The sequence below is a fragment of the Mesoplodon bidens genome (genome assembly GCF_964165515.1).
Source record: "Mesoplodon bidens genome assembly, chromosome: 6".
Classification (NCBI taxonomy): Eukaryota; Metazoa; Chordata; class Mammalia; order Artiodactyla; family Ziphiidae; genus Mesoplodon; species Mesoplodon bidens.
The window spans coordinates 84,577,054-84,598,380 of NC_138162.1; the positions used below are offsets into that span (position 1 = coordinate 84,577,054).

The following is a 21,327-nucleotide window of genomic DNA, read 5'->3' on the forward strand; positions in this document are numbered from 1 at the left end:
GCTGCTTAATATCTCCAGGCCTCAAGTTTTCTTAACATAAAATGCTGATTCTTTTTCCTATTCTATTTACTCCAGAGGAATGTTGACCAAATCCATTACAAAGATAAATATATGTAACCGCTTTGAAATTTACACAGCCCTGCACTGACATAAGGCATGATTAGTATCAGATGAAGGGTGCAAATCTATCAGTTCTGTTCATATGGTTTATTCAATAGCATCACATTCTTGCTTCTTTTCCAGTTACAAAGCTAAACCAATTCTAAATGCTTTTGAGTGAAATTTTAAATCAAACAGTGGCAAAGCTTTCTATTTAGATAAAGTCTTAGTTTTCTCTATCTTCTGAAAATAACATTTTGGCTAATCACTAGAATCTGTAGGAAGAGTGACAGCTCAGAAGGCAGTGGTTGGAAGGTCATAGCAGGCTTGCATGCAGTCAGGAAATTCTGTATTTCTCAGCTTTGATCTTTGGTTCTTTCCCCACTATCAAACACCTTTTCCAGTTTTTTGAAAGATTAACCACTTTAAGTTAAAGACAACCTTTTTTTTTTTTTTTTTTGCGGTATGTGGGCCTCTCACTGTTGTGGCCTCTCCCGTTGCGAAGCACAGGGTCCGGACGCGCAGGCTCAGCAGCCATGGCTCACGGGCCCAGCCGCCCCACGGCATGTGGGATCTTCCCAGACCGGGGCACGAACCCGTGTCCCCTGCATCGGCAGGTGGACTCTCAACCACTGCGCCACCAGGGAAGCCCAAGACAACCTTTTAAAATACTGAAAGTACTAAAATTATTTAATTATTATTAGTGTTTACAATTGTTTTCATACTTTTCATTTAATATACCAACACACTGGCAAATAGAGCCATTCTTATATCTCTGTTTTTCTCATGACTGTTTCTCAAGTACTTACGCATGAAGACTTGCTATGGGATCATAAAGCTTGACTGATTCAATATTTATTCATGGTTTTGAGTAAGTAAAAAATATTTATCAAATACATCATATTATATAATATATTTAGGTGGGGGGGAGAGGGAGAGGGAGAGATTGCGATCATTAAAATAAGACCCTGATTGACTGTTAGTTCTCGTGGATACAATACATCATAGTAGAAAGAACATAGGATTGGGAGTCAGATAGACAAGGTTTCAAAAGTGGAATCTGCCATTGCTAACTGCAGTGATTTCAGGTAAGAATTTCACATTTGTAAGTATGGGTGTTCTCATCTGTAAAATAGGAATCATAGTGCCTTGTGGGTAGAGTTTGGAGAGACAATGTAGGGAAAGTACTGGCATGAAGTAGGTGCTCACCAAAGATTAGTTTACTTCTCCTGTCACTGGAAGGATGTTTTATGTCTTTCATTTACCCTCCACATTCTCTTCCTGTCACTGCATGCCAACTTTCATTCAATTTTGCCAATGTGCTGACAAGGTTGATTTTTTTCCTCTTTCACATTTAAAACTTTTGTTTTGTACCCTAGCCTGTTGCCCACCTGTGATTGCATTTCCTTTCAGCTTATAGGAGAAAGGAAAGGAATTATGAAACAGGTTAAGAAATCAAAAATAATAATAAAATTGCCTGCAGCTCTGACAAGAAGCAAGTGTCATTTAACGCGGCCCCATAGAACTGAAAGTGAGGCTGGTGCTGAGAAATGCATTCATTACTTCACCTCACAACATTGCGTTTGCTAAGGGTCTGCTGGGCGTCTGGTACCGTTCCAACTGTTTTAAATACTGGATGTCACTTTTAACACTACCCTCCTTCCATTTTCAGCACAGCCGTCCCTTTAATTTTCCTTAACTTAGTTCTTCATGTACTCTTTCTTTCCTCATCCTGAGCTGCCTTCCGTCTCTCCCCTCTTCCCACTCCATCTATCTAAATCCCATTTATCCTCCTAGGCTATGGCTTATATCCTCTGTGAAGTTGTCCTGTCTGCTTGAAACCCCCTTGGGCATTCCTTCCTGTGCGTGCCTCAGTTTCCATATTTGTGAAATGGAGGCAAAAATAGTACCCGTCACATAGAACTGTCACAAAGACTCTACTGCAATGTATATAAATCACTTAGCAGAGTACCTGTTCTTTAAAAATGGAACTGTTAGGGCTTCCCGGATGGCGCAGTGGTTGAGAGTCTGCCTGCCGATGCAGGGGACATGGGTTCCTGCCCCGGTCTGGGAAGATCCCACACGCCGCGGAGCCTGCGCGTCCGGAGCCTGTGCTCCGCAACGGGAGAGGCCACAACAGTGAGAGGCTCGCGTACCGCAAAAAAAAAAAAAAATGGAGCTGTTATACTAGTAATATTTTATCATTACCCCTGGCATCATTATCGTTATCATTATTACCTCTGGGTGCCTGTAGTATTTTGCTTGGGCTTTATATTTGATGTGTGTTTTATTCTGCCTGATACTGGAGGAAACTACACAGGCGTTTCCTCCAGAGCAGTGTGCACTGCTGGCAGAGAACAAGGCTCTTTCCTGACTGTAGCCCCAGAGCCTTGCCTAGTGTCTGGTGAAGAGTGGAAACTTATTAGATTCTTACTGGAGAAAAAATGGACAAATCCCTTACTTCTATAAAGAAAAAATTGAAGACCTCTTTATCTGTGGTTTCAGTTTAGCAGTTCTCACCATGAAAGGTGTCTCAAGCATACAGTGTGATGAAAAGAGGATTTTCTTGGTTGTCTTTTCTTTATTAAATGTTTAACGGTAAATTGGCTTTTCCTTTTGCAAGGTAGTCCCTCGAGACCAAGAATTTAAGGAAAAAATGTGTGATTGTGCAGACTTGGAGTAATGGAGCTCTCGTCCCCTGGGCCTGAGTCTTGCCTTGGGAGTTGGTGAGGCACCTTGGGAGACTCACTCAGGCATTGAGGTCCCTCGAGAACCATGTAGCTTGGTGCTGTCCGACTCAGAGCTTGATGCTGCGCTGAACAGGCTTGGAAAAACTTGCCTGGACTCATTTCATTAAAATATCTCAGTTTTTGGCATTTAAGTTATTTTTTAAAGAGATGGTGTTGTGGTTAGAGAAATATTTCATGCACTGGATCGTATTTCTCTACGCAAGCCTGGTTTACAGGGTTAACAATTATAATGCATTTAGAAGACTGGGCCTGGATCATTCTATGCTTGCCACTTCTCTTAAGTTTGAAGATTGAGCGTGGCAGAAGAATCTGGCTGTAGCTGAAAGGGATCTTACTTCTGTCCAGGCTACCAGTAGGGCTGGTACCAGACAGCCCAGGAGGGCTGTCTCCCCTGGGGGTTGCTGTGGAAGTTGGAGACTGATATACTGTCTGCATCTTAGGACTCAGTGTTCTTACATTTGGGAAACTTTCTTCTTATAGAGACCGCTAAGGATAAGGGCATTTTTGAAATTGTACCCTTATGAATTAGAGTTTTGAAACCTTAATGGAAAAAATTGAAATCTCAAACTTTCAAGTGTTATGAGAAGTTGGGGGCTTGGATTTGCTCTTTAGGACAAATAGTTCTTTCTGAAAAGTCCATTACTATCAACTTTTGGTGGTAAAAAGGAAAGCAAAGAGAAAAAAAGAGTCTAATTCCGCTAAAATATCAAATTTTTCTTATTTGTGGTAAAGTTTGATCTCTAGATATCACTTCTTTTAGGAATTTTTTCCCCAAAATTATAGATTAAGATTGCACTTCACCTGAAAATTGCTTTTGAAAAATGGGTGTGTGTGTGTGTGTGTGTGTGTGTGTGTGTGCACTTGTTTTCTCATTCAAGCAGTTATCCACAGACAAATAGGATTGGAAACCAGAAGATGATAGTAAGAGTTCTGGGACATAATCTCACCTCATGCTAGTGCAAGATGCATAAAGACACCAGACTTTGATTGCTGACACCCAACAAGAACCATATATTAAAGTTGTTGGTCTCAGCAGTGTTATTATAGACTAAACTTCCTAGATATTGATGAACATGCTGATAGTAGATATTTGTGATATGACAGAAAATCCTGAAGGGGATTCTAGGGCAAGGCCAAGGGTAACTGCCAAGGATAGGAAGTGCTGTTTTTTTAATGAAAGTATCAAGCACCCCAAAAGCCAATCATCTCAGAAGATGAGGGATCTGGGATGCAACATGAAGACTCAAAAGCAGACCTGGAGCAGGTGTCTGTGGCCTAGAGCACTGTAGGGAGGAGGCACTGGAACTCATGTTCTCTCTTTTTTTCTCTCTCTCTCCCTCTGTTCCAGAGAGTATGGCAGACTTCCTCTATGTAGAAGCAGGCTCAGAGCTAGACTGTGAAGCATCCAAGAAGGATCACAAGGTAAGGGGTTGGACTCTTGTGAGTATGAGATCAGTCATATCTAGTATCTGAGCTTGAGCATCTATGAAATGTAATTCTCTCCTGTTAACACCCAAGTTTTCAGTAAAGTTTACTAAAGGTTTTGGCCTGGTTTGGGCAGCATAGTGTGGAATTATCTGTGTCCATGCTTAGCATGTGGATAAAGACAGAAACAGTTTTCCCTAACCTCACTTCCATTCCTTAACTCCATCTTTTCTGAAACCATTACTGTGGCTGCTGTTCAGGGAAAAATTGATGTCTTGAAAATCCATGAGGTGACTGGCAGCAAAATAAGAAGTGATCCAGGGCAGAGGAGTGAACAATGATATGGAACCAGGCAGCAATATGAGCACAATCTGTTTCCTAATCAGATGGCAAGAAACCTTTACCAGATGATTAAGAGATAGATTTGCTCAGCTTAATTTAGTCATTGAATTATATTAACCTTATATGTGTTATCTGGCTATCAAAGGACTCTACTTTGTTGCTTTGATTAATGATTAACCAGACAACAGAGATAATTTCTATCATATGTGCTTTATACCAAAGCAACCCTTGGTAATTTTGATAGATTTATTACCATGTTTCTAGGAAAATGCTAGGAATTTTGTGAGACAGGGTGATATGGTAGATGAGAAAGATCATCCCTGTTGTTTTGGAAAATGACTCAGTCCTGCTGCTGAAAACAAAGAGGAATAAATACCCCATGATAATTCCAGATAAGTCCTCAAGTTGGGCTACGAGACACTGCTTCATAGATATTATCAAGAGATGTCATTTTGGCAGAATGAGCACTCCCACCACAACCAGAGCCAACAACCTAGTCTATGTGCAGAATGGCTGGGGGGGTAAAACGGCTTTTGGAGAAAGTGCAGCATCTCCTTTCTTCACAGGCTGTGAGCGAATTCTCAATAACCACGCCCACACCCCAGCACACACACTGCCTTGAAGATAAGGGGAAGGACACACAAGATAACTGGTTTTAACGTTTGATAGTTGCTTCAAGGAAGAGGTACATTCTTACTCCATGATGTTATGTCTTCCTAACTAGTGGGACTGGTAACGTTTTCCAGAGCAGTGCAAAGAACCCTGGGGAGGGTGTGGGATGGTAGTGGGGACAGAAAATAAAGCAGTGAGTGCTACCTGTTGTAGTATTCTTGGGCTGCCGTAAAAAAATACTACAGACTGGTGGCTTAAACAGCAAAAATTTATTTTCTCACATTTCTGGAGTCTGGAAGTCCAAGGCCAAGGTATCAGCAGGGTTGGCTTCTCCTGAGGTCTCTTTCCTTGGCTTGCAGACGCCTGCCTTCTTGCTGTGTCCTCACATGGCCTTCTTCTGTGCATGCACATCTCTGCTGTCTCTTCCTCTTCATAGAAGGACACTAGTCATGTTAGGTTAAAGCCCCACTCTTACGAGCTCATTTTACTTTAATTACCTCTATAAAGGCCCTGTCTCCAAATGCAGTCACATTGAAGGTTAGGAATTCAGTGTATGAATTTTGGGGAACACAATTCAGTCCATAACACCACTCCTCCCAAAATTATGTTCTCAAGAAGTATAAAAGAGAAAGCTTTTTTCCTTCATGCTTTCCAGAATTGGAGCCACAGAGGACTGACGAGTGTGGAGGCAGCAGAGTGCTCAGAACCTCCATAGCATAGGAAAGGGAGGTGCAAGCATCAGAGGACAATGATGTAAATCCTCCAGATGGATATCAGAGTTCTCAGGGGACCACCAGTCCCTAAGAGAACTATTTGAGAATTAGTCCTTAGTGATCCAGACTTGTCAAAGAAATGACTAAGTCTTGTAGAGTTTATAGACAATGAGCTAGATCAACAGTGATGATCAGCAGAACATCAGTCTTGCCAGGACAGGCACATAAGGACTTAGTTTTCACCTTCCTTTGTCTTTCTCCCTACCCAAACATCAAGGAGTAAGATACCAAGAATGGTAAAGGTACAGCTAGTAAGGCCAGAATTGTATAACCCTAAGAATAACAAACAGAGTATATGCCCAGATGAATGAAATCCATCAGCAATAGCACAGCAGAAAAATATATTTAAAATTCCAAATGTAATGTATGAGTATAAAATTTTGAGGCATGTGCCATAAGTGCCATGTAAATTGACATTATTACTACAGAGCAGGGATTGGCAAATTTAGCACACAAGCTAAACCCAGCCCATCGCATGTTTTTATATGGCCTGGAGCTAAGGATTCTTTTTTTCCATTTTTGTATATAAAATGAAAAAAAGGCTCTTAGGAGATTCCATGTCTAGAATGGTAGCATGAGGAGTTCCATGGACCTGTTCCCCAAACCTTTGAAGTTGCTGGAAATTATCCTAAGGGCATACAACAAATGGATGGGCATTTATTCAAGAAAATCTACTAAATCTTAGTAAAAACAGCAAGAACTTATGGCACTTCAGCTATGACCCTCCTTCCATACCCCCAGCTCAGCTTGATGGGCATTTCACTCTGAGCAGGTATGGCCAAGAAGACAAGTCCCTCTCCCCTCATCAATCAAGGGATACAGTCTCTCTCCAGGAGGGACAGGCCATCAGTAACTCTCATTTCCTCCAGATCCATGTGGCAGAGACTAAATTCCTGGTAAGGGTGGCTAAGAGGTCAGGGCTCCCTTTCTCTACCTAGTCCCCACTCGTAGGGCACAGGCCCCAAGCATGTTAGGCACTTCACCTCTGGGGCAGAGCTCCCATGCCATAAGAGACAAGCTGAAATACCAGAGGCTACCATCACTGCCCAGAGCCCTCATTGTAAAGCACAAGTATTATTCCTGCCCCCAGCTCTAAAACAGCATCTCTGAGTTTTATGCAGGGGGAGAAGCAATCCATAAGAGCATAGAGCTCTGACATGCTCCAAAAACTTACTTTATTTGAAACAGAGTGTGGAGAAGTTCAAGCATAAGGGCACTCGCAAAAACAACGGAGATTTTGGTGGTATACAATTAAGAGGAAGCTGCTGGCTCTATGAGAGCAACAAGCTAAACCGTAGGACTGCTAATTTACCAGAGAGAACCAAGGAAAAATACAGCTAAGAAAAGCCCTCCTGGAATCGGAACAGACCTGAAAGACTGGCCTCAAAATCTGTTCCTGCAACAGGCCCTGAAGTTAATGGATCATACCGTGGAGCAGTTTATGCCAGGGTATTGTCAAATAGTGAATATTGTCAGCTGGCAGTTACTGAAACTTAATAGCTGAGTGTCATACCAAACCTATCAGACAGCAGAGAGGTCAGGGGAAGAGCCAGTCTAGAAAGCCCTAAAATGAAAGCCCTAATATAACTCTTATCCCAGGTTGACTGTACACAGTCAACTGTGTTCCCTAAGGAACAACATCAAAGGCTTCACACTGTAGGGAAAACAGATTTCCCTAAAATAGTCCAGCCAAGTCACTAAAGTAATAAACAAGCTAATAAGAAAAACAAGCCTTGAAGATGGGGGAAGGGAATTAGTATCAAAAATTGCTACCATATATTACCTAAAATACCCAGTTCTCAACAAAAAGATGATGAGAATACAAATAAACTGGATAAATATATAAGAAGAGCAGAAAAATATTACATATTACATTCCTTAGTAGTTTACTTATTCCTTAAAGTAACTAAATGGATAAGACCGTGTTTCCCAAAAAGTTTTATTGGTATTATTTTATTCAGTGGGGTTTACAGGAGGGCATACAAGAGAAAAGGTCACTAACTGGGCATCTGTAAGAAATAATCTTTTAGGATATTTTCCATTTCAAGGAAGAGTGTGTTAGAGAGGAGCAATGGCTGATCTTGAATGGAAGCTGAAGTTAACCACCTATTACCTTTTAGTCTTTGGAATGTGTCCTATTAATTTGAACATGACTATTCCTCTTTTTCAATGACTCTTTGGGCATCATCGAATGAAAGTGCTGTTCATTCTTCCTTAAAGAGGATCAAGTAAGTGTTTCATTGGGCATAACTTTAGCTTTCACTTACAGGTGTCTTCTTGTAACAGAGGAGTTTCTTGGCCTATCTGAATTTGTCATCTACTAATGATTCCATGACAGTTATGCATCTGGGTTAGAGCTAGGGCTTATGGGGGTAGCAGAGAGGAAGGAGAAGGACAGGGGGCAATGAGGTCACCTCACACAAGTGCAGATTTGGCCAAAAAGGGCCTCTGTGGCCAACATCAGATGCCAAATTATAAGGGAGGTGTGGGACACTTACTTGGATTTGTCTGACATCTCAGATTCTTAAAAATCATAACCTCTATAGAAGAGACATAGTAATAACAAGGGCATAGTTTAAGCAAAGGCATAGTAATAATTATATTTTCAAGGTCATGCTGCCAGCCAAATGAAGAATTTGAAATAGATTTCAGACATCTGTCCAACTAGGCTGATTATAATGTCCTTTTTTTTTTAACATCTTTATTGGAGTATAATTGCTTTACAATGGTGTGTTAGTTTCTGCTGTGTAACAAAGTGAATCAGCTGTATGTATACATATATCCCTATATCCCCTCCCTCTTGCGTCTCCCTCCCACCCTCCCTATCCCACCCCTCTAGGTGGTCACAAAGCACCGAGCTGATCTCCCTATGCTATGCGGCTGCTCCCCACTAGCTATCTATTTTACATTTGGTAGTGTATATATGTCCATGCCACTCTCTCACTTCGTCCCACCTTACCCTTCCCCCTCCCCATGTCCTCAAGTCCATTCTCTATGTCTGTGTCTTTATTCCTGTCCTGCCCCTAGGTTCTTCAGAACCTTTTTTTTTTTTTTTAGATTCCACATATATGTGTTAGCGTACAGTATTTGTTTTTCTCTTTCTGACTTACTTCACTCTGTATGACAGACTCTAGGTCCATCCACCTCACTACAAATAACTCAATTTCCTTTCTTTTTATGGCTGAGTAATATTCCATTGTATATATGTGCCACATCTTCTTTATCCATTCATCTGTCGATGGACACCTAGGTTGCTTCCATGTCCTGGCTATTGGAAGTAATGCTGCAATGAACATTGTGGTACATGACTGTTTTTGAATTATGGCTTTCTCAGGGTATATGCCCAGTAGTGGGATTGCTGGGTCGTATGGTAGTTCTGTTTTTAGTTTTTTAAGGAACCTCCATAGTGGCTGTATCAATTTACATTCCCACCAACAGTGCAAGAGGGTTCCCTTTTCTCCACACCCTCTCCAGCATAAGATATCCTTTTTTATTTACCTCAAAAAAATGTCCTGCTGTGATGAATGAAGAAAGTGATAGAAACATGGAAAGAATCATCTGAGGTTAAAGAAAAGGACGTACAACATAAAAATCCTTCCAAATGCAGCTGTGACAAAAAGACATCTCTGCAAGTCAGTCTATAAAGCGTCTGTGATAATTCAGAGAAATTATTTAGCACTCAGGAAAACATTGCCATGGAGTGATGGAGGAGTCTGGCAGGAGGAATTGTCAAAAGACAGGCATCAATCACAGTTAAGTGTGGCATCTCCGCTGATTACGTGTACCGTGCAGCGAGCCTGCCAAAACATATCTCTGACACAGCGATGACACGCTGATGGGTGACTGAGAATGATTGATGGGGTGGCCCGCCAGCATCTGGTACTAAAAGGAGCAGATTGCCATTGCTGAGTGTTTTGAATGCAGAGTAATTCTTTGTGATCCCAGCATTACATCCTTGAAGCTAAATGTACACAGTGAGAAAGAGGAGGCTTCCTATGGCCTGGCTTTCCACGTGTGTGAGCTTATCCTCATTATTTGCTAGAGAAGCCAAAGGTTTGGAATGGCCTGAGTTGGTCTGAAGTATTACAAGGATGTACAAAGAAAAATCTTTAGAATTTTTCTCATCAAAGCCTATAAAATGTTTAGTGTTTTCCTCACACTTCTTAATGAACTCAAGAATGACAGCAACTACCATATTTTGAGTGTCATTTATGCACTGTATACTTTATATATTACTTCAAATCTAACACCTACCCTACTAGGTGGATATTAATAAGCCCATTATATAGCTGTAGAAACTGAGGCCCAGAGAAATTATGTCATCGAACTGAGGCCACCCAGCCTATAAGCAACAGACTTCCTGCTTGAATTCAGGAATGTCGGACTCCAAAGCCTGTTCTCTGCCCACTCTGTCAATACCACCATCTCCGAAAAAGCCTCTTACATGGTACTAGACACTGGGTCTGTTAAGAGATTGTGTAACTACCAGATGAGCAGTGGTACCTTAATTTTGAACTCATTGTTTAGAACAATTAGGTTTCCCATAGACTTGAAAACTCAGAAATAATAGTTCAGTTATAATAGTTCAGTTGTAACTTCAGTCACTTCATTCTTCCTATCATGAGACCAAACTCAATCAGGCCCTATCCAAGTCTTGCATATGCAAGAAAAGTAAGTAGCTGATAGCTCGCATGCCCAGCCCTAGTAACTGCCTGGCAGATTTATCACGGTCTAGATCACTACTGTCCAATAAAAATAGAATGCAAGTCACAAACGCTAGTCATATAATAAATTTAAAATTTTCTAGTAGCCGTATTTTAAGAAGAAACAGATGGAAGTTATTTTAATAATAGATATTATTTAACCCAATAATTCAAAGGTTATCATTTCAATATATGATCAACATACAAATAAATTATTCTTTTTTTGTACTGTGTCTGAAATCTGATGTACAGAACGTCTGTTTGGACCAGCCACATTTCAAGTGATTGATAGCCACATCTTGGACGGTGTAGTTCTTGAGAGTAGACGACTTGGCTTAACTGACCCAACTCCTTGAACTCAGACCAAATGTCTGCTTTCTCTGCTGATCCATCTGCCCCTTCTATCAACTGATTTATTTATACAATATTCATTTATATAAGAATGTGAGGGAGCTGACATTCCTCTAAATATCATCACCTCACCTACCAGTTCTTAAGTTCTTATCATCTCAAACTTTGAAAGCCTGACTTTGACCTGAAATTGAGACCCTTTCCTCTTCCAGCTCCAGTCATCTGGACATTGTCCTGAAGATTCTGCCTGGCCCTAAGAAAGCTGTTAGCTTTCTTTTCACTGAATATCCCATTTTGGTAATGTTCACAAATCAGAAGTAGACAGCTCAGTGAATTCTCACTCAGAATTCAGATCAGATGAGAAAATCCTTCTGTCACCCCTGAATCCTACTATCACGTCATTCACCCTCCTGTAGTCATCACCCCCTCCAAGGTAGCCAGTATCCTAAGTTCTAACGCACAGATTAATTTTGCCCACTTGTAACATTACGTAAGTAGACTCTTCTAGGGCATACTCTTTTCTGTCTGCTTTCTTTCAGTCCTGTTCTATGTGCGAGAGTCATCATGTAGTTTCTGTGATTTCATTCTCACTGATGTAAAGTATTCCATTGCACAGCTGTCACAGCTTATTCATCCACTCTACTGTTGACGGATGTTCTAGTTTCTGACCCTTACAAGTCATGCTGCTATGAACTTTTGTTTTTTACATGTCTTCTGGTAGAAAAAAGAATGAGTGTGTGTGTGTGTGTGTGTGTGTGTGTGTGTGTGTGTGTGTGTGTAGAATTGCTGAATCATAGTAGATCATGCCTGTGGTAGGTAGCATAAAGGCCCCCCAAAGATATCAGGTCCTAACTCTTGGAACCTGTGAATTTTACCTTGTAAGAAAAAGAATCTTTGCAAATGTAATTAAGGATCTTGAGATGGAGAGATTATCCTGCAGGTCCTAAATGTAATTGCTGTCCTTATAAGAAGGAGGCAGAGGAAGATGTCATGTAAACAGAGGAAAAGGAGATGAGAAGACAGAAGCAGAAATTGGCATGATGTGACCACAAGGCAAAGAATGACAGCAGTCACCAGAGCTGGAAGAGGCAGAAACTGTTCTCTCCGAGAGCCTCCAGAGGGAGCACGGCCCTGCCAACACCTTGCTTTCGGGCCAGTGTACTGATTTCAGACTGCTGGCCTTCAGAACGGGGAGAGAATTCATTTTTGCTGCTTTAAGTCACCCATTTTGTGGTAATTTGTTACAAGACATGAATAGTGCTAATTCGTTTTCCCAACTGACAATTAGCTGTTTAAAAGAAAAAAAATCTTAGTTCTCAAATTACCAACAATATTAAAATGCAAAGTATAGACTCTAAAGTGCAAGTTTCAAAAGAAGAGCCTACTGTCACTACTACCATGTTTAAAAGAAAATATCACCATCCAGAAGGCTCAGAAGAAAAGCGTACTCTAAAAATAATTCACTAAAAGGCACAGATGAAAATTTTGGTAAACTGTCTAGCATCCTTTGTAAAATATGAATAGATATAAGCTGTATTAAAAGAAAAAAAACCTAAACTAGGTAAAGAGAATCCAAATGGCTGCATGTTAAGTAAAATAGCAAGGGGCTATGTGGGAACTCTCCATTACTATCCAGACAGTCTTTCTGTAAATATACAACCATTCTAAAATAAAAAGTTTAATTAAAAAAATCAGAAGAATGGTAAACAATTCAAGAGCACACTAACCTCTGCTGAAGCCACTTCATGGCTTCTCTTTGGCATATTTGAATTGCCAGCGTCACTACTCTTGCGCTTTGGGGCCGTTGTTAAGTAAAATAAGGGTGAATTGGGCACAAGCACTGCAATACCGTGACAGTCAATCTGATAACCAAGTCAGCCACTAAGTGACTAACAGACCAGATATGTGGGACGAAGAGATGATTTCACGTCTTGGGCAGGATGGAGCGGGAAACCATGAGATTTCATCATGATACTCAGAACGATGCACAATTTAAAACTTATGAATTGTTTATTTCTGGAATTTTCCATTTAATATTTTCAGACTGCACTTGGCCACAGGTAACTGAAACCACGGAAGGTGAAACTGCTGGGGGGAGGAGGGACTACTGTACAAAAATGAAGAGTTAGAGCCTAGAATGAATGCAATAGCAGAAGTCTTTCCTGTGTTGAGGGAACAGCTATATATTGAACAAGCTCACTCCAGGCAAAACTAATTAAGAGACCTATTTCTAGATACAGACTGGAAAAGAGACAAAATACCTTACTGGTATTCAGACCAAATAAAAGAAAACATTTCTTTAAATTTAATTTATTTTTATTTTTATGCAGCAGGTTCTTATTAGTTATCTATTTTATACATATTAGTGTATACATGTCAATCCCAATCTCCCAATTCATCCCACCACCACCACACCCCCCGACGCTTTCCCCCCTTGGTGTCCATACGTTTGTCTCTACATCGGTGTCCCTTTTTCTGCCTTGCAAACTGGTTCATCTGTACCATTTTTCTAGATTCCACATATATGCGTTAATATACAATATTTGTTTTTCTCTTTCTGACTTACTTCACTCTGTATGACAGTCTCTAGGTCCATCCGCATCTCTGCAAACGACCCAATTTCGTTCCTTTTTATGGCTGAGTAATATTCCATTGTATATGTGTATGGCATCTTCTTTATCTGTTCGTCTGTCGATGGGCATTTAGGTTGTTTCCATGACCTGGCTGTTGTAAATAGTGCTGCAATGAACATTGTGGTACGTGACTCTTTTTGAATCATGGTTTTCTCTGGGTATATGCCCAGCAGTGGGATTGCTGGGTCATATGGTAATGCGGTTTTCAGTTTTTTAAGGAACCTCCATACTGTTCTCCATAGTGGCTGTATCAATTTACATTCCCACCAAAAGTGTAAGAGTGTTCCCTTTTGTCCACACCCTCTTCAGCATTTGTTGTTTATAAATTTTCTGATGATGCCCATTTTAACTGGTGTGAGTTGATACCTCACTGTAGTTTTGATTTGCATTTCTTTAATAACTAGTGATGCTGAGCAGCTTTTCATGTGCCTCTTGGCCATCTGTATGTCTTGTTTGGAGAAATGTCTATTTGAGTCTTCTGCCTATTTTTTGATTCAGTTGTTTGTTTTTTTTAATATTGAGCTGCACGAGCTATTTATACATTTTGGAGATTAATCCTTTGTCCATTGATTGGTTTGCAAATATTTTCTCCCATTCTGAGGGTTGTCTTTTCGTCTTGTTTATAGTTTCCTTCGCTGTGCACAAGCTTTTAAGTTTCATTAGGTCCCATTTCTTTATTTTTGTTTTTATTTCCGTTACTCTAGGAGGTGGGTCAAAAAAGATCTTGCTGTGATTTATGTCAAAGAGTGTTCTTCCTATGTCTTCCTCTAAGAGTTTTATAGTGTCTGGTCTTACATTTAGGTCTTCAATCCATTTTGAGTTTATTTTTGTACAGTATGGTGTTAGGGAGTGTTCTAATTTCATTCTTTTACATGTAGCTGTCCAGTTTCCCCAGCACCACTTATTCAAGAGACTGTCTTTTCTCCATTGTATATCCTTGCCTACTTTGTCATAGATTAGGTGACCATAGGTGCATGAGTTTATCGCTGGGCTTCCTATACTGTTCCATTGATCTATATGTCTGTTTTTCTGCCAGTACCATAGTGTCTTCATTACTGTAGGTTTGTAGTATAGTCTGAAGTCAGAGAGTCTGGTTCCTCAAGCTCTGCTTTTTTCCCTCAAGATTCCTTTGGCAATTCAGGGTCTTTTGTGTCTCCATACAAATTTTAAGATTTTTTTGTTCTAGTTCTGTAAAAAAATGCCATTGGTAATTTGATAGGGATTACACTGAATCTGTAGATTGCTTTGGGTAGAATAATCATTTTGACAATATTGATTCTTCCAATCCACGAACATGGTATATCTCTCCACCTGTTTGTGTCATCTTTGATTTCTTTCATCAGTTTCTTATACTTTTCTGAGTACAGGTCTTTTACTTCCTTAGGTAGGTTTATTCCTAGCTATTTGATTCTATTTGTTGCAGTGGTGAAGAGGATTGTTTCCTTAATTTCTCTTTCTGATCTTTCATTGTTAATGTATAAGAATGCAAGATATTTCTGTGCATTAATTTTGTATCCGGCAACGTTACCAAATTCATTGATTAGCTCTAGTAGTTTTCTGGTGGCATCTTTAGGATTCTCTGTGTATAGTATCATGTCATCTGCAAACAGTGACATCTTTACTTCTTCTTTTCTGATTTGTATTCCTTTTATTTTTTTCTTTCTCTGATTGCTGTGGCTAAAACTTCCAAAACTATGTTGAATAATAGTGGTGAGAGTGGACAACCTTGTCTTGTTCCTGATCTTAGAGGAAATGGTTTCAGTTTTTCACCATTGAGAACGATGTTGGCTGTGAGTTTGTCATATATAGCCTTTATTATATTGAGGTAGGTTCCCTCTGTGCCCACTTTCTGTAGAGTTTTTATCATAATGGGTGTTGAATTTCGTCAAAAGCTTTTTCTGCATCTATTGAGTTGATCATATGGTTTTTATTCTTCAATTTGTTAATATGGTATATCACATTGATTGATTTACATATATTGAAGGATCCTTGCATTCCTGGGATAAATCCCACTTGATCATGGTGTATGATCTTTTTACTGATTTGTTGGATTCTGTTTGCTAGTATTTTGTTGAGGATTTTTGCATGTATGTTCATCAGTGATATTGGCCTGTAGTTTTCTTTCTTTGTGACATCTTTGTCTGGTTTTGGGGTATCAGGGTAATGGTGACCTCGTAGAATGAGTTTGGGAGTGTTCCTTTGCTATATTTTGGAAGAGTTTGAGAAGGATAGGTGTTAGCTCTTCTCTAAATGTTTGATAGAATTCACCTGTGAAGTCATCTGGTCCTGGGCTTTTGTTTGTTGAAAGATTTTTTATTACAGTTTCAATTTCAGTGCTTGTGATTGGTCTGTTCATATTTTCTATTTCTTCCTGGTTCAGTCTTGGAAGGTTATTATACCTTTCTAAGAATTTGTCCATTTCTTCCAGGTTGTCCATTTTATTGGCATGGCGTTGCTTGTAGTAGTCTCTTATGATGCTTGTGTTTGTGTGGTATCCGTTTTAATTTCCCCTTTTTCATTCCTGATTTTACTGATTTGAGTCATCTCCCTCTTTTTCTTGATGACTCTGGCTAAAGGTTTATCAATTTTGTTTATCTTCTCAAAGAACCAGCGTTTAGTTTTATTGATCTTTGCTATTGTTTTCTTTGTTTCTATTTCTGCTCTGATCTTTATGATTTCTTTCCTTCTACTAACTTTGGGTTTTGTTCTTCTTTCTCTAGTTCCTTTAAGTGTAAGGTTACATTGTTTATTTGAGATTTTTCTTGTTTCTTGAGGTTGGATTGTATTGCTATAAACTTCCCTCTTAGAACTGCTTTTGCTGCATCCCATAGGTTTTGGGTCATCGTGTTTTCACTGTCATTTGTCTCCAGGTATTTTTTGATTTTCTCTTTAGTTTCTTCAATGACCTCTTGGTTATTTAGTGATGTATTGTTTAGCCTCCATATGTTTATTTTTTTTACGTTTTTTTTCCTGTAATTTATTTCTAATCCTATAGCACTGTGGTCAGAAAAGATGCTTGATATGATTTCAATTTTCTTAAATTTACCAAGGCTTGATTTGTGACCCAGGATGTGAGCTATCCTGGAGAATGTTCTGTGTGCCTTTGAGAAGATACTGTAATCTGCTGTTTTCAGATGGAATGTCCTATAAATATCCATTAAATCTATCTGGTCTATTGTGTCATTTAAAGCTTGTTTTTCCTTATTAATTTTCTGTCTGTATGATCTGTCCATTGGTGTAAGTGAGATGTTAAAGTCCCCCACTATTATTGTGTTACTGTCTATTTCCTCTTTTAGAGCTTTTAGCATTTGCCTTATGTATTGAGGTGCTCCTATGTTGGGTGCATATATATTTATAGTTGTTATATCTTCTTCTTGGATTGATCCCTTGATCATTATGTAGTGTCCTTCTTTGCCTCTTATAACATTCTTTATTCTAAAGAATGTTAATTTGAGAATGTCTATTTTATCTGATACAAGTATTGCTACTCCAGCTTTCTTTGGATTTCCATTTGCATGGAATCTATTTTTCCACCTCCTCACTTTCAGTCTGTATGTGTCCTCATGCCTGAAATGGGTCTCTTGTAGACACCATATATATGGATCTTGTTTTTGTATCCATTCAGCAAGCCTGTGTCTTTTGGTTGGAGCATTTAATTGATTCACATGTAAGGTAATTATCGATATGTATGTTCCTAGTACCATTTTCTTAATTGTTTTGGGTTTGTTTTTGTAGGTCCTTTTCTTTTCTTGTGTTTCCCACTTAGAGAAGTTCCTTTAGCTTTAGCATTTGTTGTAGAGCTGGTTTTGTGGTGCTGAATTCTCTTAGCTTTTGCTGGTCTGTAAAGCTTTTGATTTCTCCATTGAGTCTGAATGAGACCCTTGCCTGGTAGAGTAATCTTGGTTGTAGTTTCTTAACTTTCATCACTTTAAATATATCATGCCACTCCCTTCTGGCTTGTAGAGTTTCTGCTGAGAAATCAGCTGTTAACCTTATGGGAGTTCCCTTGTATGTTATTTATCATTTTTCCCTTGTTCCTTTTAATAATTTTTCTTTGTCTATAATTTTTGTCCATTTGATTACTGTGTGTCTCAACATGTTTCTCCTTGGGTTTTTCCTGCCTGGCACTTGAGTGGCTATTTCCTTGCCCATGTTAGGGAAGTTTTCAACTATAATCTCTTCAAATATTTTCTTGGGTCCTTTCTCTCTCTCTTCTCCTTCTGGGACCCCTATAATGTGAATGTGGGTGCATTTAATATTGTCCTGGAGATATCTTAGGCTGTCTTCATTTCTTTTCATTCTTTTTTCTTTATTCTGTTCCACAGCAGTGAATTCCACCATTCTGTCTTCCAGGTCACTTATCTGTTCTTCTGCCTCAGTTATTCTGCTATAGTTTCCTTCTAGTGTATTTTTCATTTCAGTTATTGTATTGTTCATCTCTGTTTGTTCTTTAATTCTTCTAGCATTTGTCCTTTAATTCTTCTAGGTCTTCGTTAAACATTTCTTGCATCTTCTCAATCTTTGCCTCCATTCTTTTTCTGAGGTCCTCGATCATCTTCACTATCATTATTCTGAATTCTTTTTCTGGAAGGTTGCCTATCTCCACTTCATTTAGTTGTTTTCCTGGGGTTTTACTTTTTCCTTCATCTGGTACATAGTCCTCTGCCTTTTCATTTTGTCTGTCTTTCTGTGAATGTGGTTTTCGTTCCACAGGCTGCTGGGTTGTAGTTCTTGCTTTTGCTGTTTGCCCTCCGGTGGATGAGGCTATCTAAGAGACTTGTGCAGGCTTCCTGATGGGAGGCACTGCTGGTGGGCAGAGCTGGGTGTTGCTCCTGTGGGCAGAGCTCAGTAAAACTTTAATCCACTTGTCTGCTGATGGGTGGGGCTGGGTTCCCTCCCTGTTGGTTGTTTGGCCTGAGGCAACCCAGCACCAGAGCCTACAGGCCCTTTGGTAGGGCTAATGGCAGACTCCTGGAGGGCTCACCAAGGAGTACTTACCAGAACTTCTGCTGCCAGTGTCCTTGTCCCCGTGGTGAGCCACTGCTGCCCCCCAACAGTAGCAACAGGAGACCCTCCAACAGTAGCAGGTAGGTCTTGTTCAGTCTCCTATGGGGTCACTGCTCCCTCCCACCTGGGTCCTGATATATACACTACTTTCTGTGTGCCCTCCAAGAGTGGAGTCTCTGTTTCCCCCAGTCCTGTCGAAGTCCTGCAATCAAATCCCGCTAGCCTTCAAAGTCTGATTCTCTGGGAATTCCTCCTCCTGTTGCTAGACCTCCAGGCTGGGAAGCATGACGGGGGGCTCAGAACCTTCACTCCAGTGGGTGGACTTCTGTGGTATAAGTGTTCTCCAGTTTGTGAGTCACCCACCCAGCCATTATGGGATTTGATTTTACTGTGATTGCACCCCTCCTACCATCTCTCTGTGGCTTCTCCTTTGTCTTTGGATGTGGAGTATCTTTTTTGGTGAGTTGCAGTGTCTTCCTGTCAATGATTTTTCAGCAGTTAATTGTGACTCCGGTGCTCTCACAAGAGGGAGTGAGCGCACGTCCTTCTACTCCACCATCTTGAACCAATCTCCAAAGAAAACATTTTTAAAAAGAAGCAGTAATCAATTTACCACAAAATACTTTCTGTAAAAAGAAAGGAATTCCAGAAAAATAGTGGAACAACACCTGGAGTTCTAGGAGCAGTGCTAAGGCCCAATAATTATATAATTTAAAAATGCCATCCTTATACAAAGGCAATAGAAGCACATTCTCAGGTATTAAAAAGCCCAGAAGTAGGCTACCCACTTACCCATCTTGGGAAAAAATATATTTAAGTCTTACTTCAATCAACTGAGATGAAACAATACTAAGTACTCCAGGACTTGGAAAATCATAATATAAAAAGGCTGAGCAATATTAAATTTAAAAATATCGAAATTGTATTTTAAAGCTGTTTTTAAAAATGGAGTGGGGGAAGCGAAAAATAATTACTTCAAGAAAAGATATGTAATTTATAAAAATTTCACACGTATTGTCTATATCGTAAAAACAAACATATATAAACACATACATATCCGTGACTCCTAGGAAGACTCTCTTCTGCCACCCCTGATACCACCATTGACTACAACCCTGCTCATCCCTTGCTACCAGTACCAACAACTTCAACATGACCTGCCTAAGAGACCATCAGAAAAAGTTTTTTACCTAAGTCACTTTGAGAAGCTGAAGACTTTGAGGTCATCTTTCTTCACCTGGACACTCATCCCCACATAGCCCTGTAAATTGCTTACTGTGATCCAATGTCTTATTCTCCTCACCTTCACAAAACCTTCCACTGTCCACCAATCCCTATATATTCAGCTCTTTTCTGAATGATTCTTTTACCTTTTTAGTCTAAGACCTGATTCTCTCCTGTGCACATTATTCCCTGTTATCCTTCCCCAAAGTAACTATTTTCTTGTCCCACACCTGTCAGGGCCACTAGAGTTAGGGCAGATATCCTCAGTAGTACTCATTCACCTGGCTCACTGTCACCTTTTCCATAATTAGTATTGTCATAATTATTGATGAGCTCAATATCAGTATCCTTGTAGATCAATCCAATAAACTGTTCTTCAGTGATGGAAACGTTCTCTTTCTGCCCTAGCTAATATGGTAACCATTAGACACATGTGCTAGTAAGCACTTGAACTGTGACTAGTGCAACTGGGGAACTAAAGTTTTCCTTTGATTTAATCTTAATTAATTTAAATGGCCATGTGTGCTAGTGCCTACCATTGTGGGCAGCACAGACACCGATGATAATTTCAGTAGCCAGTGCTCTCAGGTGTTTGTCCTGTATTCTTCCAAGTGGCTTGTCCTCCATACTACATCAAATGTCTACATTCAAACCCTAAAACATGTTACCAATAACTATACCTCCTCCAAAAATTTGATTTCAGACAACCCCCACACCAACCACCATTCTCGCTCTTTACAACTCACTTGCTCTGATAGACTCATCCCAACAATTGCACAGTTCCCGTGCCTCTCTCTCTCCATTTTACTAATGTGACAAAATACTGCCCTGATTAAATCAGCACTCGGGTGACTAAATATATATATATATATATATATATATATATATATGGTATATATCTCCAGTTCCCGTGCCTCTCTCTCTCCATTTTACTAATGTGACAAAATACTGCCCTGATTAAATCAGCACTCGGGTGACTAAATATATATATATATATATATATATATATATATATGGTATATATCTCCAGTTCCCGTGCCTCTCTCTCTCCATTTTACTAATGTGACAAAATACTGCCCTGATTAAATCAGCACTCGGGTGACTAAATATATATATATATATATATATATATATATATATATATATATATATGGTATATATCTCCAGTTCCCTTGCCTCTCTCTCTCCATTTTACTAATGTGACAAAATACTGCCCTGATTAAATCAGCACTCGGGTGACTAATATATATATATATATATATATATATATATATATATATATATATATGGTATATATCTCCAGTTCCCTTGCCTCTCTCTCTCCATTTTACTAATGTGACAAAATACTGCCCTGATTAAATCAGCACTCAGGTGACTAAATGTGGCTGGTGAAAAACACACAACCATG

At 39.6% G+C, this 21,327-nt stretch overlaps 1 long non-coding RNA gene across 1 annotated transcript in view; it reads left to right on the forward strand.

The window, feature by feature from the left end:
- Nucleotides 1-4,282, forward strand: part of LOC308619048 — a 306,591-nt gene extending 302,309 nt beyond the window's left edge. The window contains exon 5 of the long non-coding RNA XR_014016115.1: nucleotides 4,198-4,282. This is a non-coding gene — a long non-coding RNA (uncharacterized lncRNA). The remainder of the gene's footprint in view (nucleotides 1-4,197) is intronic.
- Nucleotides 4,283-21,327: the final 17,045 nt, after the last annotated feature.